This window comes from Sturnus vulgaris, chromosome 6, assembly GCF_052056855.1.
Source record: "Sturnus vulgaris isolate bStuVul1 chromosome 6, bStuVul1.hap1, whole genome shotgun sequence".
Taxonomy (NCBI): domain Eukaryota; kingdom Metazoa; phylum Chordata; class Aves; order Passeriformes; family Sturnidae; genus Sturnus; species Sturnus vulgaris.
Genome location: NC_142248.1, coordinates 28,761,168 through 28,781,713, shown reverse-complemented (window position 1 = coordinate 28,781,713; position 20,546 = coordinate 28,761,168). Strand labels below are relative to the sequence as shown.

Here is a 20,546-nt window from a genome sequence, read left to right as displayed (position 1 = left end):
CAGACATGCCTTTGCTGAAACACGAAGATGTTCCACATGTTCAAGTTAGAGGGGAAGTCTGGCACACTAGGTTCCCTTCGGAACAGCTGGTGCTGGCATTTGTAGCTGGTTACAAATGCACGAAGAACCTTAGCATAGCAATGGGAGTTCAGCAGAGGAAAAATGCTCTCTTCTTTTTTTGTTACAGTCATCATGGTTTAACTTCGAAAAATTTCTCTGCTTCAAAAACCTTTCATGCATATGAATGTGATTTTCAGCTTGTCTCTCAACTTCACTGTTACAAAGACTTGTTAGGAAAAAAAAGTAACTAGAAGGACTCCAGGGTAAATGAAATATACAAACTGACAAATCTTTCTTGTGTCTGGTTGCACCTTTCATCCCCACTGGTACAAAACATCATTTTTCACATCACTTAAAAAATTGTGTGCATTGGACACTTCTGTATATGCCAGTAAACATACTTGCATCTCAAGCTTTCTTGTAGTGACTGGTATGATTTGCTCTGCAGGTTAAGCATAGTTTCAAACAGCTGGTGCAGTTCCCAAGACAATTTTTTTTATTTGCCTTTTATTTAAGTTTTGGCCCCAAGGCCTTACAAAGAATCTTGGGGGGGGGGGGGGGGGGGGGGGGCGAAGACAAAAAAAACTGTAGGTGGTATCACTAATACTTCTCTCCTTGTTATTTCAGTTTCATCTTCCTCCCCCCAAATCACAACTTTACATTTTACCTCACACCCTTAAAGATATTAAGGATTTCATTAGACAAAATCTTGACAAACTCAGTCAAACCAGCATGCCCCAGCAAACCACAGATCTTCACAGATTTCAATGCCTGCAGATTTAATCTAGCATAATTTTAATACAAATTTCTATGAATTATATTTAAGTATGCCTTTTTAACAAGAAAATCTTAAAATGTTAAAACATCGGAAATGAGGGCAAGTCCACCACATTCCCTAGTGAACTGCTTGAAGCAACCGTCACTTAAATACTGCATCTTTTTTTAGAGTAAACTCATCTATTTCATTGTGTTATTGCAATGAAGACTGAAACTTTTCCCTACTAGCACATCATGTTCTAATCTAGAGTTACTAGCATATATTAAGTCAACTTTGAGACTCCAGAGAAAGAAGTTAAATATATCTATGTACTTAAATCCATCTCCAGCTATGGCTCATTTTTATGCCCTTCTTTGAAGTTGCACCAATGTTGCTACGTTGGTTTTGGATAGAAAGTTCTAAACTGGACATAAGAATGTAGCACTCTTACCAGTGTATCATGCAGAGGTGAAAATACATCTGTTTGTTTGCCTGCTATTCCGATTTTCAATAGAGTACAAGTGTTCACAGCAGAATCGTTTTGATCATCACTTCAGTAAAAACCTGTATCATAATAGGTACTCACTTTCATAACTACTGCTATAAGTTACTTCCTTTCAGGAGTTTCTCTGAATATGTACGGCCAGTATCCTCTACTCCTACACATACTATGTTTTATTTATCTATAAAGAATGTGATGACTTTAATAATTTAGATTATGCTGTAATAACACAGTATTCTAATTACAGTATTATTTGCTATTAAATAATTTAAATAACATTTCAGAACACTACTAAAATGCTGAATAATATAAAGCAAACATAATTCCTGAGGTATCTTGTCAGAAAACAGACATCCTGTTTTCTTCCCAGTAGCAACTTTTTAGATCTGCCATGAGGCCAGATTTTAATCCATCTAATATATAACTTCTTAGAGCCAAGTTTCATTGGTTTCCCCCATCAAGATGTTAGAGTGATAAGACAAATGCCTTTGAGAAATTCAAGCACACTATATTCATTCTGCTCTCTTTATCAGACAGATCTACGATCTTGTCAAGTGATGACAGTTTTGTTTGACAGAACACGTTTCCATAAAACCATCTTGACTGACAATAATATGCTCTTCATCTCTAACCTTTTTTAGATGGCATCCAAACTGTTCTGTTCTGTTGCCAAGACTTCTGTGAAAGTTGCTATTCTGTTGAGCAGGGGATAGTTCCTTATAATTCTCCTAAGTATTTGTATAACAATGGCACTCCTGCATTGTTACAGAGTTTCTCCACTCTCCAACACTCTTCAATATTTAATTAAAGGCTCAGAACGCAAATGCTAGATTTATTTATCCAGTAGGATTTCAGAACTGCTGGCCATAACATACTTACTCTTACCCAGTGCTCCCCATATCGCACTTTGGCTATAATGAATAAATGCATACTATCGATCATAGGAGGGTTGAAAAACAGAGCAGAAACAACAGCTAAGTATTTCTAGCTGTTCTGCATCACTATCTATAATTTTGCTTTCAGTTTAGCAACAGATAACCCAATTTACATCTATCAACTGGAGGCTGATTCATAATATATCTTATTAATAATATACTTTTATAATATACCTTAAAAATGCCATCCTACTACTGTTAGATTTTGGTATTCACTTTACCCCCCCAGGGCTTGCTTTAATATATGGACAAAGTACACATCAAGTTAGACAAAATGTCCTTATATCAGTTTTACATGGAAAGAACCGGGGAAAAAAAAACAGTACAATATGATTAAGTGATAATGTATATGGAAGAAAGCATACTTCATTGAAAATAATCAAATGAAACTGCAAGCAAAGTTTAGATAACTGCTACTTCAATGCTTTTCACTTAAATTTGAATGTTGGCAATTACTTTTTATTACTTTTACAAGATACAGGGAAATACATAAACCTAGAAGACTCTTAATTGTTGTACAATGCAAAAATAGAACTGTTGCTGGTGAGAAACACAGTTGAAAGAAATCATTTTTAAGAGAACCAGAAAATACTTCACCTTGGATACCAACACCCCTGACACATACTCTCCACCTCGATTTTGAAGCAGCATACAGGAAGTTGAGAGATAGAAAACTCTGCAATCCTAATCTTTCCCAACACAATCAGAAAACAAAGGTAGATTCTGAGCTGTAGTTAAAAAGCGACCATCGGAGCTGGACAGACACAGAGGTGTTCTGACTCCTTCTCTTGATCAGATCATTGCCTAAGGGTTGGTGAATTTCCAATAGAGTTTTTTATGCAGGAAAAGTTTATTCCATTCTGTTCTCTGAGGAGTGGGAGGAGATGGCAGAGAGGCATCCATACCTCTCCCAATATGTTCTGTGCTGTTGTGCTTAGCTGTGCATATGCCAGGGACATGAAGCATATGGCCCGGGGGCTGGCACTGTCCCGTTTAGCAGATGTCTTCAATACATTCTGCCATAAAAATCTTTTGAGGGACTGGTTGACTGCTTTTAATCAGACAGTTCTCCCTCTCTAGTTGATAGAGAGTTATTCACCTTAATTGAAATCCCACTAAGTCCCTTTAGAGAAGTTGTACAGCTTTTCATATTCAGCAACTAGAAAATAAGATTTTACTACTCTCTCAAATTACGTCTGCACCTAGCAGATAGACTGCAAACTGACTATGCAGTGCCACAGGAAGACATCAATCTTCCTAAAGTAGTTATGCTGCTTTGGTTTTTTGGACCAAGGAATCAGAGACAGGAATCAATCTTCAAAGGTGAGCACTCTTCTCTCTGCAGCATTACTCCAAAGCAGCCAAGGATGAATACACCTGTAATTTGTGCAGGCCTGCCATGCCAGTGGGTAAAGAAGAAGACTCACAAAGCTTACAAAAAAAGTAAGAGAGCGAGTAGCTATTTGGAAATCCACTGTAAATTAATCTTCCATGTTGGCATTGTAAGGATTTACCAAATTATTCAAATGGTGAACAACATTTAATCCTGTGGGCTGTTTACAAACTCTGCCTGAATTGTTTTATGGACAATTAATTCCCACCTTGAGTTTGTGCATTTGACAACCCCTTCCCCGTAGGGCTTCCAGTGTTTGGGACATCCATCAAGATGATGGACAAAATAATCCCGATAGAAATTATTCCTTCTTGCCATTGTAGAGGACACACCAGACAGTGCAGTAACAGCTGGATGTGAGACAAAAATGTTGTTGCACAATATCAATGCCCTATACCAAAATCAAATGACAAAACTACAAAGTCAAAGCATCAAAGGCAATTAGCTCCTAGTCAGTGAGCTCAAAGGCAAAATTATACCCAAACGTGACTTAATTTCTGTTTTCTTACCTTAGTTCTTGTTATAAAGGCTGGACACTTTCACCAAATGATCTGTTATAGCTGAGCTCAACACTTGTATCATCCTAAAACTTCTACATCCTCACAAATTAGAAGGGAAAGAGTAGCACACTTTGTGATCCCTCATGAAAATACTTTACAGAACAAGATCCAAGAGAACCCAGAAGAATTGCACTTCAAGTGTCTCAAACTTGGAAACTGATGTTCCACACTGAGCATTCTCTTCTCCCCAACCAGTGGTAGAACATTTCTGTTCCCTAGCTGATGATATGAACATGCCAGGCTTCTAACCAGGTAATTTTTCTGATAACCACACAAACAACTCACACAAGATACCTCTTTATTGATTCCTTTATCAATGTGGTCAAACATCCTGACTAAAAATGAAATTAGATTGCCTCAATGAAGTCAATTCTTCAGTGGAGAATGGGAAGGCTTTTATAAATGACTTAACAAAATAAATAGTATATTTTAAATCAAATTAAAGAAAATCTGTATTAATTCCCCTCCGCCACCTTCTGTGACCCCCTAGGGCCAGATTCCTAGTGTCTAAATCACAGATTAATCCATCCTTTAAGAACAATAATAAGCTTAGCTCCCCAGTGTTTTCCCTACGCAGTTGTAAATACCCCAGTGGACAAACTTCTCCCCTCTTTGGGAGGCTCTTCCCTAGCCTAATACATTTCACCATCCACTTGGGATTCAGTACTCCACAGATCACAAATTCTGAACAGATTAAGGAAAAAGTGTATAATTCTCCTGACAAATTACAGTCCATAACGAATTTTCCTGTATCCTTCTCTGAGAAATTAACCAAATTTCTGAGACCTTCACTAGTGTGTTACCATTTTGAAAGCTCATAAGAAGCTCTTATGAAAAGAAGCATATATGAAAAGATTTAAATTAAGAGAGCTATTTTTGTCAATTGCTGCCTAATCCTTTTCATTGGTCCTTACCTTGAAAAGCACTTACAAGCACATTATTCCCCAACTAAATGCCCCAAAGTCCCAATGAATAAAACAGGTTTCATGTTTTCCATTCAAGCCAATACACAGACAAGACTATTACACATAGCTGAACTATTTCAACCTAGCATGAGCCCAACCAATGTGCCTAAACGACTCAGACATCTGCTGATGACTAGACTAAGCATGAAGAATTAATAAAAGTTTTACATGATTGCCATCACCTGTTCAAACGGAGGAGTGTAAGCGTCCATGTAGCCATTGCTATCTACATAAACCCTTAATCCCCTGCAGCCCATGAGCACTATGGGGCTATTGCATCCATGACATGATCACAATCTTTGCTTGGATGTTAGCTCTATGATTTGATCACAATCTGTGAATAGTCTTCTCTTCTGACTGTTCAACTTTTCATCTCTGCAAAACCGTAATAACTCCACAATTTGACAATGGTAGTGCAGAGTGATTGCTCCAGGTGACCTCAGCAATGTCACTTACATTTTCAGAAACTAGAAGCTACTTTAAACCCTTTTATCCACAGTCTCATGATTAGCCTGTTAAACTTTCTATTCATATAAAAAGCAAAAATAAAATAAACTACTGCCTTGACCAGATTTATTAAAGAAAAAAATGAGAGTAGAAGTGATTTCCTTGATACAACTCTTCCAGAAAGGTAAAAGGGATTTTCAATTATACTAAAAAGAAAAAAGTACGATCTCTGTAGTGCATGGGTAGCTTGATGCAAACTAAGAGAAGGAAAAGGAAAGCAAAAGAATGTCAGGCACTGCCCGTTTGTCTATTTTCTGTGGAGAGAAAGATGCATGCTGGTGGTAAACATAATAGCATGTGAATGGAAGTGAGGCAGTGGCACAGCACCAAACTGGTTTGTTTTATTTGAGAAAGCGCTGAACAGTGATGTATAAGATCATTTACTAGAGAAGCTGTGAGAGCAACTCACAATAAACAGTTTAATCTCCAAATGTAGCTCTTTTACTATTCAAACTGTCCACAAAGACCAAGCTATTTTATAGATGTCTGCTGTTTGTACTTATCCAGACAAGTATTTCCTTCTAGTCTATACCAATGCAAGTCCTGGTTTAAGGATTCAGCACTCACACTGACAGAACTGTGACTGCTCAGGCAAGTCAGCTGGCATTTCTATTGCTCCAGTTTAGCTGCATATGCTAAATTCCTTTACACAGAACTAAAACTTCTGAAAGTTGCATCTCAGCATCTACATATCTAGGGTTATTTGTCCCAAACTTAGCATAAAAACCCCTGCTCTTTCTGTACACTTCAAAATGGATGTGAAGAAATGTCACCATAGGATTTTATTGCAAGGTTAGTAATTTTTTTACTTACTTCTGCAGCTCTGCTTTAAAGCACACAGAGAAAATGAGAATTTAGTAGACAGTCTGAGAGACAAGACAGGTAGAATTAGTCCTTTTTGTTATATCTGCTGTGTCCCTTTCCTCCATCCTTTGAAATTCAATTTCTTGTTTGCTGATATAGCATCTCATAAAAGCTTAACCAGAATACACATAAAACATTTCTCTGTAAATCTGAGATTTATCTTTTCAGAAGACAGGTGTAAGTGCAAGAGAATCATATAGCTACTTTTCTAAATGTAACTTGATTACAGACCTCATACAGCTCCCAGAATTATGGCATGGTGATATTACATATCAGGCAGGTAACTTTATATACATTCACTGTAGTTCACGTGCATACTCTGTTTATTCATAATAAGCTGCAGCTGTTGAAGTGCTTTCATTTCAAAAAATAAAACCATTTGGGATTATGCTCTGGGATTTTAGGAAACTGATGGAAAAGAAATGGGTTTTCCCCCCACAATGAATCTCAATGGAAATTCATCCATTTTCTATGAAGACTGTGATTCTTTGGGATAGTACAATTCTACATATATTAAAAGTCAGTGTTAGGCACAATGTTCCCTAATAAAACTGGACATAGTGCTTCATTATATCATACTTCTCTGCTTTCTGTAAAACATACAAAACTAAAGGTATGAAACACAAAACAATGTTTAAACGTTGTTGAAATCCTAGGTGCTGAAACAGACAAAAAATCTGCTGTAATTTGGCACTGGAGAATAGATGAGATAAAAGGTACATCAAGTAGAAGATTAAAAGAGGACATCTGGAAGAGTTCAAGAAGGATTGTGCTATCTCAGAATTCGAAGGTTATCAGTCATTAGACACCATGTAACCCCCTGACCTAAGGAGAAAAATCAGAGAGCACTGTACTCTGCACTTGCTTCTGATCTAATAAATTTTTCCTCGTAATGAGCTTCTTTTCATAAAATCCGACTCAGTAAAGCATTCACAACACTGGTTTTAGGTGTAAGTGATACCATGGATTTCTAGGACGCTATTCATATCACATAAGAATTTAGAGAGTTCAACGTTTGCTTCAGAACATCAAGATAATAACATTTTTGTAGGATTAAACCCATTACGACGGCACATGATTTTACTGGCACAGTGATAACCATCACAGTGCTTTCTAACATGATACTTTTTGTACTGGAAAACCTGTCTCACTAATTTCATCTTAAACTAAGATTTTTAGCAGTCCTAATATTAATTATAGAATTACTTGTAATTCACACAAACAGAATAAAAATGTCTGTTATTTACTTCTTTCTTATTCAAAAATACAAATAAATACATTAGCAAGAAGGGAGAAAAATGTTTGACTGCAACACCTACTTTTCTAAAGCAATGATGAGATTCTTAATGCATGAGAGGTTTTAGAATAATTATATTTCCAAGAGATTACTCAAGGATTACAAATACACTAATCTTAACCTAATTAATATTTCTAATTTTACAGATGGGGTAATTGACGTAACTGACATTTTCAAACTAGGTCTCCTATATTCAAATTACTGTATTCACATTGAGAACTGAAGGAATGCAGGATCTTCGAATGTCAAGACAATTTTTTAGGAACCTATGCATTGTCTAAGTTAAGAACTACAGGAGTTAATTTTTGGGAATTGTGGTCAATATGATGAGACCATGGATATCATTAGGAAGAAATGGATATCTGTTCAGTAGTTTGACTAGTGTCTGATTATAAAGCTAATAGCTTGGTGGTCTGCAGGTCCAACTGAAAGGAGAGCTAGAGGCTTCTGATCTAAAGAAACTCCTCCTTAGCTCATAACACTGAGCCCTGGAACACAGTTGTTAGGTAGGGAGCCACACCACAGAAGAAAAGCCACTCTCCATCCAAGCGTGAGTCAAGGCTCAGTTCATTACTAATTGTTTCTCTATGAACTTTGGGGAAATTTGAGTTTAAAGCAAGGAATCAGCAGGCTACACTGCTTTTCAGTCACAAACTTTCAGCATGGTAGAGAAATAAACTCAAATGGCTCTAGTCCATTACACCCAGAAAGGTGTAGGCAATGTTTGCAAAGCAGCAGTTGCAGCCACTTAACTATATAGCCTTAAGTTAAGGGCTACCTCCAACTGAAATATATGATTAAATATTCATTTGATATATATGATTGAAATTTATTTGAAATATATGATTGTAATACTTATGCACAATGAAACTCTGACCTTTGAACTGCTCCTCCTCCTGAGTCACTAAGAAGATGCAGGTATCTCTACCTTACTGTTCTACACAATAAAATATCCTAGAAAATACTTACAAAATAACAATGCTATCTTGATAATAATTTCATTTGTTCTTTTTAAAGTCTCAGTGTCTTTTGCCAGTCCTCTCCACTAGCAAGTTCTCATCAGCAAGTACAGTATACATTAAATGCTGACCTATTTCTGCCCTCACAATATGCTGGTTCACTTCAGTAGTCAATAAACAAAAAGAAACAAAGACATAAAATTTGGGATAAAAGTAAACATCAATCATTACAAAATTGGAACTGGATGTACTTGTAATATCAAGCTTCATCTCCAGCAATACTGAAAGACCAGTTTTAAATCAGACAACAAGACTTAGCAACAGTTCTCTGGAATGTATTATATAAAAATTACACCATTCATCTTTCAATCTCAAATCAGAAAAGTGAGCTTTTTCAAAATGAAATTCTTTTACATTATAAATTGCTTAAAATTCAAAAGTGAAAACAAATTTACCTAGTCAGTTCCATTTAGATGAAACATACAAAAAACCTAAAACCTAAAAAAAAACCCACAAAAAAAACCCTCACAAGCTAAAAAAACATCAAAATAAAAGCAGAAGTAAAAAGAAAAGGATAGAAACATAAACTGTTTCTCATGGGTTTGGACATACATACTTCATGCATTTAGAGATTAAAATGTCTTAGTCTCTGAACACTTGTTTTCATGATGAAGAAATCAGCTATTACTCTACAACTTGGTGACGCAGATTATGCACAATGACGCCACACGCTGTTTACTGTACTGAAGTCAATTTTGCCTTGCATTTGCTTTCTTAGTAGTGTTCACCCAGATATTTAAATAGCTTTATTATTAAAATACCACAATATCACTCCACAAGCAAGTTCTTGTTCAGTAGAGAAGGGATGCATTACTAATGCCATTTCACAGTTGAGCTACGTAAGTCTTGAGAGATTAAGGCAAGACTTCTCAAAAAGTGGACTCTGAACCCGACAAGCTTTGCCTGTTATTTTTACGGAATGACAGAATGGGGTTGAAAGGGATCTTTGGAGGCCATGTCGTCCAACCCCTTGCTAAAGCAGGCTCATCCAAAGCAGGCTGCCAGGATCGCATCCAGGTGGCTTTTGAGTAGGAGATTCTTCAGCCTCCCTGGCTAGCCTGTTCCAGAGCTCAGTCACCCTCCCACCAAGGGACCTTTTCCTCGACTTAGGACGGCGCTTCCCGTGTTCCAGCGGGGCTTGATGCCCTCGCCCTGTCGCTGGGCACCCGGGCCCTTGGCACAGTCAGCAGTAGCGGCCCCGCCCCTTGGAACCGCAGCAGTATTCCAGGTGTTTTCAGGCACTCAAAAGGAGACGCACTGGGTAAGTGTAGGGGCAGGGAAGCCCCCGAGATTACCTGCAGAGCCTTTCTTTCTGCCAGCACTCCCTGATCCCGCGCCCTCCGCACCGCGCCCCGGCCAGCCTCACCCGGCCCCAGCCTGGCGCCGCAGCGACACCTGGCGGCTCCGGCCGGCACGGCGGGCGGGGAGCCCGCACTACAGCCCATGGTCACAAACGCACACAAACATATCCAAGCAAACGCGCCCGAACAAACATATCCAAACAAACATATCCAAACAAACGTACCCAAACAAACGTACCCCAACAAACATACCCAAACAAACATGCCCAAACAAACGTACCCATTGCAGGCACGCCTATCTATGGAACACACAGATACAACTAATATACCTATATGGTATGACAACAGCCTTAAACTACTGTTTGCAGCGTCCGACTGTCACAGCTTTCAGAAGCTTTGAGGTATCTGAGTTAGTACCCAGCAGGAAACTACAGTAGAGAGGATCCCCATACAATTCAAGACAAATCTAATCCACATCGCAAGCGCGTTTCTTTAAATTGTTATTTTACTTCAGTGTTTAGGCACTGAACAGGCACTGCAGAGGAACAACGCCCAATTGCTAAACCAAATGTGACATGTATAGCAGCATAAGTAGCACAGAGCTTTCTGCTCAAGTCAAAATTACTCTTAAGCCAGAAGTCCCTCTGCACAACAAATGGATAGTTGGATCTCTAATGTAGTCAGTTTATAGCCAAGGATACTGAAGTTTGCAACATGAACACCGAACTCCATCAAAACTATTTGTGTGCTGTAGCTTAAAGATCAGCTAAGCAGACAAAATCCAACATCACAAGTGAAGTAAGCTGGTCACCAGTGTCCTGAGGGTAGGTTAAGGAGTCAAAAAAGACTGATATGCTAAACATTTGAAATTCACAATCACACCGGAGGAAAAAAAAAATCTCAAGTGCAGTTCGTACTCCTTCCCAAAATGTAAGAATCATCTGTCCTTCCATGGTGTGAACTGATGGATGCTTGCCCTGAGCAATCCACTGGAAAGCACAGACTCCTGGTGTAGTAGATGAATAACCTGCCTTAAATCACATCTGACTGGCAATATCTTAACCTGAGCACCATAACTCTGAAGCCATCTATGACACCTGTGTCCTTTAACTAGGTACAAAATTTACAAGACACATAGCAATAAGAAAAAAATTTATTCCAATTTATTTCCCAGCCATTCTTACAGAATTTTCTTACATTCTTACAGCCATCTCACTTTGTAGCTTTACTTTTAATTACTAAACCATAAACAGAAGCAGCTAAAGCTCTAGAGGAAAAAGCTTTTTCACCAAAGCAAATATTTTCAAAATAAAATAGGTTTGATACTTTTCCACTAGTCTCTCTCTAGACATCTCATCACTAGAACATTGTTAGTGCATCAGAGGCTGGACATGAAAAACACAATGAAACTGACAGCAGAGGAAACCGTGTGAATCAGTGTGACAATATCGTTTGGTGGCAAGGTGCTGTTCCATTTCTGAGAAGCAGAGCCCAGCTCATACACTTCAGTCCTGACTTTCTACTAGTCCCATTTTTTATAGCCCGAGTTAGTTCTCTGATGATGTGCTTCAAAGAATCTTGCTGACATCTATTCTGAGTATTCTAATATCAAGTATTATGTTATTTTATAGGTAAATTATTTCTACATACATGTTTCTAAATATATGCAATTAATAATTTTTACCATTCTCTGTTCCCAAATAACCTAAAAAAAATTCCCCAAAGCATGTTCATTATTTACAAGTGTTTATTGGATCATTTTTCTGAATAAATTACACTCAGCATTAATGCCAAGATTGTTTCTTTATGATTGATAGTTTAAAACTTGTGATTGTTTACTGTGTTTTCCACCTGAATGACTCAAATTTTCTAAGCAAACCATTACAAATACTAACTACCCATATTTGAGGGCTAACTTTAAAAAAGCCCAAGAAGTAACAGTATTGGCATACTGTAAACACAAATTAGATAGCTGAAAGTTCATAGCAAGCTAGGGGATGGTTAATATGGCAAAATATTATGTTTTCAGAGACGAACTTTTCATCATCTGACATTGTGTATCTCCCAGAATTACAGCTCTGAAGATGTTTCCTAGTTAATACCCAGCCCTATTATTTGTAATTACTTGTAATTACTGTAATAAATATCATGTTCCTTGCCTGATCACTGAGCAGATCTCTGGTATCAGTCTTGAGCCTGCACTCTGAAGAAAAACCTTCAAGAAAAGGGCTCACAAGCTGGGAAGAAAAACATCAAAACTACGTCCTACTTACCCTTGAACCATTTCCATGCTATACTTGTTATCTTGTCCTATTTTCCCTTGAAAGCTTTCAGCCCCGTTGAGGTTTTCTTACTTTTAGGTAATTCAGGCTACTCTAGAAATGGCCTCTAAAATAACTGACACTGCTAAATCCGTAACTGCAACTGAAGTGCAATATATATTAAAATTTTAGCTTGCAGGCAGCATTAGGTTTAATTTCATCTGCACTGCAACTCATAAGACACTACTGTGAAAAGCATGTGAAAAACACACTAATATACAAAAATTCACGTTTCAACTAGTTTATCATAGCCTGGAAAAAGGGACAGAATGTACCCTCAGCAAGTTTGCTGATGATTCTAAACTGTGAGGATGACAGTGATAGCTGTCATCCACCTGATGCACCTGAAGGCTGTGCTGCCATTCAGTGGGACCTTGAAAGGCTGGTGAATTGGGCCGAAAGAAACCTGATGGCATTCAAAAAGGCAAAGTGCAGGGTCCTGCACCTGGGGATGAAAAACCTCCCAGCACAATCTGGGGGCTGTCATACGAGAGAGCAGCTCTGCTGGGAAGGACCTGGGAGTCCTGGGGAATGATGAGCTGACCATGTGCTGGCAGTGCCCTTGCAGCCAGAAGGGACAGTGATATCCTGGAATGCATTGGGAAGAGTGTGGCCAGCAGGTGAAGGGAGCTGATCCTCCCCCTCTAGTCGGCTATAAACTAACACACAAGAAGTTCCACCTCAACATGAGGAAGAACTTGACAATGAGTGTGGCAGAGCACTGGCACAGGCTGCCCAGGGAGTCTGTCAAGTCTCCCTCTCTGGAGATACCCAAACCCCACCTGGACAAGTTCCTGTGTCACCTGTTCTAGGTGACCTTGCCTTGGCAGTTGGGTTGGACTAGATAATCTCCAGAGGTCCCTTCCAAAACTAACAATTCTGTGATTCTATTCAGTAGTGCAGAAAGGGAACAGGCCATCATTTGTGATTTCCAATTATAGACACAGAACAGTTAGACTGTTTCTTCTTTTCTTCATTTTGTCCAATTTCTGCAAATTAGGGGCTAAAATACAATTCTACGGATTTTACACAGCCTTAAAACAAAAATCTAAATTTTTTTAAATCATAAATACTATGTTCTCACAGACTTGAACATAGCTCAGCCTGATGTCACTATACTTTATCTCCAGAGTAGGCTAGCATTTGTTTTGCTGTAACACCTGCAAACTCATTTGTGCTTGCTATTCATTGTCATCTAAAGACAGGACCTCGAGCAGACCAGACAACTGGATAACATTATTTTTAGTGCAAGCACACCAACTGTTCTTGCTGGAGGGTTCCCACACTAGGCACCAAGCTGAAGCTCTCAGCACAATTTGTACACAGAAGAAATCTATATAAGCAACTCAGTCATGCCTCTGGGACTCTAAGATTACAATTATGGCAAGCATGTAATACTCAGGTTTCGTTAAATCATATAGGAAATCTCATTGAAGATAACTGGAGCTCTTCCCTTGAGAAAATGAACAGAAAAAAAGCAAGTGATAGCAGTAATTCAATAACAGAGATAAAACCAGAACCAATAAAAAAAAGCAGAATGATTCCAGGACCTTAAATAAACAAGAGTATTTTTCCTCTATGCTGCTCTAAGAATACATAGACTGTAAGAGCATCTGGTTCATTAAGCTCTCTAGTTAAGGACCATTCAGTGTAATAGAAGTAATGAGTAACAAGGAAAACAATAAAGCAATAAAGGAAATGAATACACAAACATTAATGAGCAGGTAATAAGGTAGACAAAGACCAGAACTTTTCAGTCACTGATTGATGGCCTATTAGAAGGAACTACTTAGACATAGGCAGGGCCAAGGGGGAGGGGGGAGCAGAAGAGGGAACAGAGAAGAAATCAGTGAGCATGATGGCATATTTGAAAGTCTTTGTGAGAGTGTACCAAAACCATGGAAAAGTAAAAAGAAATTCTGGGAGTTGTGTAAAAAATATAGATTATTTATGGGAAGTGAAAAATGTAAGGAAAGTTAGAGATATGGATGGATGGATGGATGGATGGATGGATGGATGGATGGATGGATGGCAGAGGAACAAACATGGGATACTTGTCTGAGCCACATGATCAACATGTGATCAACACGTGATCAACACGTGATCAACACAGCCTATTCTTTCTTCTTTGACTTTGCCTTTGTAACCTCACTCTATCCTACAGGAGTGCTATAATGTCCAATTGCCAGCAGCTGGAGAACACACCATGGGTCACCAGGTTGTAGATTCAGATGACAACAGAGGGACTAGAAGACAACTGAGATCAAGTGCGAGCAACTGGGAAAGGGATCATTCCCTACTGGGAACAGGGTGTGTATTGGTGGGGTCTAAATGTCAGCAACTGGAGCAGGGACTGTGGTTCACAGGGCCCATATGTTTAAGTGCCAGCAAGCTGGAGACACCAGACTGTTTGTATTTATCTAGGGAATTTAGCTGTGCATACACCTGTGTGTATTCACATCCATGTGTACACATACATATTCTTTGCTAGCCAATCTTAAGCTGGAGTACCAATGAAATAGAAGATCTGTACCTGGAAAGACTCCAGCTCTGAGTCAGCAGCTATGTAAGGGACATTGTGTGTGCATGGACAGTGGATCATCACCCAGTAGGAGATCTAATATCTGAGCAAGCATGCTTGTGAGAACAGTGCATGAGTGTGTGCATCTGTTCTGTACTGAAGATCAAGACAGACTCTTCTGGCAAGCAGGGGAGGCCCCAAGTAATGGGTGAGGGCCACGAGTCTAGGCATGGATATTAGAGAGCCCACACTGATATTACAGAGATCTGTGAGTGCTGGTATATTTGGGAGGCTAGAAAACAAGGGCTGATGTTTTCACTAATGAGCTTCAACCCTTACCCTTTGGAGAGGAGAAACAGGCTCGGGCTATCTGCATCTCTGTTTACACGAATGCTGGTAGTTCACAGTGTTGCCTAACCTCTACAATTTGTTACTGGTCTAGATTGGCTGACAGCTCTTCAAGCTACATCCTTCTTGTTCATCATGACTGGAGTCGTCACAAAAGCCTTGACAACAACTCTTTTCAAACATATATGGAAGAGTCTTCTTTCCTCTCTTCATCACTGCTTCTGTCTCCCTCATTCTCTATGACTGTGCACTTGATTTTAAAGACCAGGTGATATCAACCATGGCAATTTTCACCTTTTCTCCCTTAGGTTGCTTAAATAACACCTGCATTGTGTCTCTTACTTTGCATATAGGCCTTGCTAGAATCATAACCCTCCAGCTGCCGTGAACACTGGAGATATAGGAGTATTATTCTCCTTGTAATTGTTTTCTCAGAAATTAGTGTGCAAAAGCTTTAAAAAACATAGTAAAATATTTTTTAAAAATTGTTAAAACTATGAAAATTAGTCTGCCTAAAACTATCTATTTTGTACACTAATATAAAAAAATAAAGGAATTATATACCTTTTTGCCAGAAAAATCTGTCACAAAGCCAATGTATTTTAGGACAGAAATCTTCCCTAAGAGGTGTCTGAAGCGTTCTCCTTTTAATTTTTCTGAAGCAAGCTGAAAAAACTTTATGAGAACATTCTGCAAGGAGAACTCTTGGGAAATTGCTCTTCAAAATCTACCAAGCTTCATACCTCTCCCACTTGTGCAGTTTTTCTTAAAAAAAAATACAAGAAAGTTTCTACAATCAAAGTAAAAAGTAATGTTGATACAACAAGGATAGTTGTATGATCAAACTACAGAGACAGAAGACAAAAAAGAGAGTATGAGAAATAATCATGAAGAATATACGTCATTAAAGTACTCCTAACTTTACTCCTGCATTTCCATTCTCCTAACTAGAGAACATCCAGTATTACATCATGCCACACAAGCTAGGCAGTACTTAACAGGTCAAATTCAAAAATCTCTTGAAAATGTAGATCAGATAATAGTTTGAGAAAACATACCTAAGAGCACATAAAACAAAATGGATGCAATTTGGGCCCTTACCATTTATCTGGACTGCTGCATAAAAGACCACAACATTTTGGCACAGAATAGAGAGGAAGAGAGCAGCAAAAATACCTAAGATTCTGTTCAAAGGTTCAGAGAAGAAATTGCAAAATGGATTAAGAAAATTAATGGGAATTTTATGGCTGCTGCACACATAAATGGAAAAGTAGCAATAAGTTTATCACACCCTTAGTGTACAGAATATACTAAATGAATCAGAACTCAGTTGGCAGTATTGTCTAATTTTATTTTTTGTTTGGAGGTTATTAATTAATTCAGAAAAAAAATATTTTTCCCCCATTGTGTTTTTCGTCTTGTTCCTCCAGTTCCCTTAACCCCACACACTTTAGAGCTTTAGATGTAGAATAAATTTGGTTAGAAGTGAGATCCAGAGGTCATCTAGTTCAACCCCTGCTTGCAGGAAGGCTGACTGGGTCAAGCTGAGGAGAGATTTGTTCAGTGAAGTCTGGAACAACTCATAGGCTGGGAGTCCATAAGGGCTCTGGGCAGCTGTGATGGGTTGACCCTGGCACATCACCAGGTGGCCACCAAAGCCACTCAATCACTCCCCTCCTCAACTGCACAGAGGAGAGAAAATATAAGGAAAGGGCTGAGGGTCAAGATGAGGACATAGAGAGATCACTCACCAATTACTGTCAGACTGTCAGACTTAACTTGGGAAAATTAATTATAAATTTAATCAGAGTAGGGTAATGTGAAGTAAAACCCAATCTTAAAGACACATTAAAGACCATCCTTCTTCCTAGGCTTTACTCACAAATTCTCTGCCTCTCCCTCCTAGTGGTGCAGTGGGACAGGGAAAGGGTGTTTCTGCTGTTCTTCCTCTTCATGGGAAGAACACTTCACACTACCACTGCTGCAGCATGGGCTCCATCACATGGGAGGCTGTCCTCCATAAACCTCTTCAATGTGACTCCTTCCCATGAGCTGCAGTTCTTCACAAACTGCCCCAGTGTGTTTACTTCCCACAGAGTACAGTCAGTTCCTCAGCCTGCTCCAATGTGTGTCCTCCACACGGTCACAAGTCCTGCCAACAAACCTGCTCCAATGTGGGCTCCTCTCTCCACAGGGCCACAGGCCCTGCCAGGAGCCTGCTCCAACATGGAGAGTCACAGACTCCTCCAGGCATCACCTGCTCCAGCGTGGGATCTCTGCTCCTCTATCGACCTCCATGGGCTGCAGGGACATAGCTGCCTCACTATGGTTTTCACCACCCTTCATGGACTGCAGGAAAATCTCACCTCTCACACCTGAAGCACATCCTCCCTTCTTTCTCTGCTGACCTTGGTGTTTGCAGAACTATTTCTCTCACATATTCTGTCTCACAGCCATTGCCACTGTGCAGTAACTTTTCCCCCTTCCCTAGACGTGCCACCACTGTTGGTGATGGGCTTGGGCTCAGCCTCAGCCAGTGACAGGTCCGTCCTGGAGCCAGCTGGCATTGCCTCTGTCAGACATGGGGGAAGCTTCTGGCAGCTTCTCATAGCCCTGTAGCCCCCCACCATGGCTACCTGTCGTGGTTTGATAATGGCCAAATGCCAGGCACTTACAAAAGTCATTCATTCACCCTCTTCTGCTATACTTGAGCAGAGGAGAGGGGGAAAAAATAATGAAAGGCTCATGAGTTGAGATAAGGACAGGGAGAAAAACACTCTAAGGGCAAAACAGATTCAAATTTACAGGTATACGGTAAATTTATTATTAATAGAATCAGAGAAGGATAATGAGAAGTAAAATAAGCCTTTAAAACATCTTTTTTCCCTCCTCAGTCCCTTCCTCTTTCTTATCGACAGTGCAGAGAGACAGGGCATGGGGGTTTTTATCAGTTCATCACATCTTCTGTCCACTCAGGGAGAGGAATCTTTTTTCTGTTATGCCATGGGGTCCCACGGGCAAAAGTCATCCCAAACTGTTGTGGCATGGGTCACTCATTCACAGAGTGCAGTCCTCTAAGGATAGGCTACTCTAGTTTGGAAGCCCTCTCTCTCTGTGTCTGGTAGCAGGAGCCCTCTCTCGCTGTTCTGGTCTTCCACAGAGCTTTCTCTGACATCCACTTGCTCCAGACTTGATCTGACTTTTCCCATGGGCTGTGAGTGGATCTCTGCATCCTCCATGCACTTCATGCATTACAAGAGAACAGTTTGTTTTACCATAGTCCTTTCCATGGCTTGCAGAGTGTTATGAATGATGTTCTATTTTTCTCAATTTATCAAGCAACAAGATTAAATTTAATAGTAAGTTTTTAATAGTAACAAAATGAATACAATCAAAGTATTGGAGATGACAATTAAAGTATTGGAGATGAAACAATCAAAGTGCATATATTTAAGAATATACAAAATTTGGCAGTAAGTAATTTAGTATAATTGAGGTTCGTATAAAGCATAAGCAAAACCGACCGGGGAGGGGCCCCCCTCCGACCGGGGATACGGGGAGTGGCTCGCCATTCCTCACGTATCCAAGCATCCAGGCTAACAATCCCACTTATATACTGTAGGCTACAGAAGTTTCTAGAAAGCTCCTCCTAGTTTCTATTCCTAAGATCTACGTAACTATACTGCACGGCGCATGCTCTACTAATGGGTTGGGGGTCTCTTATCCTTTTAAGGGTCTTATTTCCGGTGAAGGCTCATCATCTTCATCAGTGACCGAGGTGTGACCTGCAGGTAGCGCAGGCGCCCTGTGTGACTGAGCAGATGTTTTCCATAACATGACTTTAATTAAGTCCCATGCTTGTGATCATTCCATTTTTGACAGCTTCAAGGTTGAAGCTGTATTTCTAGATGCCGCTTATCAGACCTTCGTCCTTTGACTATTCTTATCTGACTTTCTTCCAACCTCCTTCTTCGACTCCCAACATCTGGGAGATGTCTTTTATCCTGTCTCACCCATCTCCCCCTTCTCACTCTGTAACAATTGTCTTCTATTGATCTAAATACAATTTTGTTAATATAGTTACAACTTAATTAGCACGAATCACATTTATCACACAGAGGAATCTCAGCTCCAATGCTTGAAGCACCTCTTCTCTCTCTTTTTTTCCAGTGACCTTGGTGTTGCCATGTTGTTCTCTTTCACGTCCTCACTTCTTCCTCTTCTCTGACTAGAAGAAAAACTACTGCTTGTAGGTACCATTGTCAACAATTAAAGATTTCTGCAGGATCCTGCAGCACTGAGAGGTCGATCTCATGTAGGTTCCATGTCAGAGAGTTGCTCGCAGTGTTTTCACTGCCAGCCACGCAGCCCCACAGCCACCGAGAGTGCAGTGGCAGCCGCTGCGGCGCTGGCCCTGTTTGAGGCCTCTCCTCACAGGGGGAGCAGAGAAGGGGAAGCCGCTGCTGCAGCCCCTGCCCTTCCACCTGCAGTGCAGCTGGCTAGGGACGGCCAGACAGGCAAGGTTCACCGCAAGCTGCACCGAGATGGCAGCAACCATAGCAGATCATTGCCTCATACTGCACCAGGGATGGCCCCCGGTGGCAGCGCCTTACCACCCCTGGAGAAAAACTGCACGTGCACTGTTTTGATTTTCTTCTTAAACATGTCATCACAGAGGAATTACCAACCTCTCTAATTGGGCCAACAGCATGTCTATCCTCAGAGCCATCAGAGAGGCTCTGTTGGACACGGTGGAAGCTTTCAGCAGCTTCTCACAGAAACTACCCCCGTGGCCCTCCCGTGCTACCAAAAAAATCAAGATAAATCAACACACTACCCAAACCTGCCTCACCCACCCCTGCCGTCATGCCCTCTGGGCAGGCCAGAGCCATCTCCTGCAGTACTGCTGAGGCTTCAGGTCACCTCAGGGCCCCCCTGCTGCCTCCAGGGCTGGTCCTTCCAGCTCTCCTGAGCACTGTCACTGCCACACACAGGGGACTCACCACTCCCCGAACGGCGTGGGGTGCCCTCCTCCACTCCAGGGGGTGACATTCACAGGCAGGTGGATTTATGCTTTTCCATTGACCAAAACATAGGTTAAACTTAGGGCTGATCTGAGCACAGAGAAGCGCCCCGGTGAAACTCCTTCAGACCCATTCCAAAATGGAACTCCCACACCTGTGCAGCTTCATTCTG

The 20,546-nt window shown here is 40.2% G+C and overlaps 1 protein-coding gene across 2 annotated transcripts in view; it reads right to left on the bottom strand.

The window, feature by feature from the left end:
• LOC148223386 (uncharacterized) overlaps positions 1-10,256 on the bottom strand; it is a 106,189-nt gene extending 95,933 nt beyond the window's left edge. The window contains exon 1 of one of the 2 annotated variants that reach the window (XM_088167439.1): positions 10,155-10,256. The gene's annotated coding sequence lies outside the window, so the exon portion shown is untranslated. The remainder of the gene's footprint in view (positions 1-10,154) is intronic. The other variant, XM_088167440.1, reaches the window with a different exon arrangement.
• Positions 10,257-20,546: the final 10,290 nt, after the last annotated feature.